At 35.4% G+C, this 1945-nt stretch overlaps 1 pseudogene; it reads left to right on the top strand.

Moving 5' to 3' along the window:
• The first annotated feature begins 494 nt into the window (after positions 1 to 494).
• On the top strand, positions 495 to 1563 carry LOC129639946 (endoplasmic reticulum resident protein 44-like; annotated as a pseudogene).
• The last annotated feature ends 382 nt before the right edge of the window (positions 1564 to 1945 follow it).

Genomic DNA, 1945 nt, shown 5'->3' with positions numbered 1-1945 from the left:
TATTATCTTAGCCAAAATAAAATCATGGTCTTTAGTGGATTCTCAGTAGCCTTCCACTTACTCCACTCAAGAGGAGAGGGACAAAAATGGGACTTTGGAGAAGTTTCTTATGTAATGCCATGGATCTCAGGTCTTGGTTCAGTTCTCGTAAATATTACAATGCAATTCTAACTGCTTTGATTCCCATGATGATATTGTGATCAAGATCTCTGATTCCTCTAATTCTGGGATTTTCTCATTATGTGAAACCTTGAACATTATACTTTAATGTACCCAATTTTTATTCACCTGAGTTTGTAGACATGAACATTACTAAAGTAATACAAAAAAGAAGAAAACAATGAAAAGGAAGGAAAAAAATCATCTTAGAAAAATATGCAAGTATTGAAGCTAAAGAAAACTGTCAGAAAGTGCCATGGAATATTGCTAGTCTAGAGCTTCTCTCTTGTCTGTCTCAGAAACCAAGACAAACGAGGTATTACTTGCATGCTTCCATGGTTCTATGGAACAAAAAGTGGTTAAAAAAAAAAAAAAAAAGCAGATTGTTGCACACAATTTTTGAGGAAGCTTCCAATGTCATTAAGGAAGAATATACAAATGCAAATCAAGTAGTGTTTGCCAAAGTTGATTGTGATCAGCATGCTGATATAGCACAGAGATACAGGATAAGCAAATACACAACCTTCAAATTGTTGCATAATGGGAAGATGATGAAGAGAAGATACAGGGGTAGTGATAAGTGAAAGAACTTGCAGATTACTTCAGGCAACAAAAAAGTGACCCCTTCAAGAACTTCATGACTTAGCAGAAATCACCACTCTTGTCCACAGCAAAAGAAATATCATTAGATATATTGAGCAAAAAGATTCAGAAAACTATAGAGTTTTTGAAAGAGTAGCAAATATTTTGCATGATGATTGTGCCTTCCTAGCTAGCTGCATTTGGGGTTGTTTCAGAACCAGAAAGATACAATGGAGACATCATAATCTACAAACCATCAGGGCTTTCTGCTCCAAATATGTTGTACTTGGAATCTATGACAAATTCTGATGAGATTTAAAATTGGATTCAAGATAAATGTGTTCCTCTTGTCTGAGAAATAGCATTTGAAAATGGAGAGGGATTGACAGAGGAAAGACTGCCTTTTCTGTTATGGTTCCACTGTATGAAAGAAGATACAGAAAGTTTAGAAATGTTCCAGAATGAAGTAGGCCAACAATTAATAAGTGCAAAAGGTACAATAAATTTTTACATGCTGATGGTGACACATTTAAACATTGTCTTCTGCACATACAGATTGCCCTGTGAAAGCTACTGACACTTTTAGGCAAATGCATATGTTTGCAGACTTCAGTGATGTAGTAATTTCTGAAAAACTCAAGCAGTTCATATTTGACTTACATTCTAGAAAACTACACAGAGAATTCCATCATGGTCCTGACCCAACTGATACAGCCTCAGGATAGGAAGTCCAAAATGTAGTAAGCAGTCCACCTGATAGCTCCTTCCAAAGCACCCAGTGAATATAAGTATACTTTATTGAGGGATGGAGATGAGCTTTAAAAACTTAAAAAAACAACTTGCAAGACTTCCAATTATGAAAATTATATTTTCATAATTCCATGCTTGTTTTTATTTTGAATAAATTGAAAGATTTGGGGTTTTTTAGTTAATTTATTTTTTAATTGAAGGAAAATTGCTTTACAGAGTTAGTTGTTTTCTGTCAAACCTCAACATGAATCAGCCATAGGTATACACATATCCCCTCCCTCTTGAACTTCCCTCCCATCTCCTTCCCCATTCCACCCCTCTAGGTTGACACAGAGCCCCTGTTTGAGTTTCCTGAGCCATACAGCAAATTCCCATTGACCATCTGTTTTACATATGGTAATGTAAATATCCATGTTACTTTTTCCATACATCTCACCTTCATAGATCTCATCTT

This window comes from Bubalus kerabau, chromosome X, assembly GCF_029407905.1.
Source record: "Bubalus kerabau isolate K-KA32 ecotype Philippines breed swamp buffalo chromosome X, PCC_UOA_SB_1v2, whole genome shotgun sequence".
NCBI lineage: Eukaryota > Metazoa > Chordata > Mammalia > Artiodactyla > Bovidae > Bubalus > Bubalus kerabau.
This window is presented reverse-complemented; position numbering and strand designations above follow the sequence as displayed.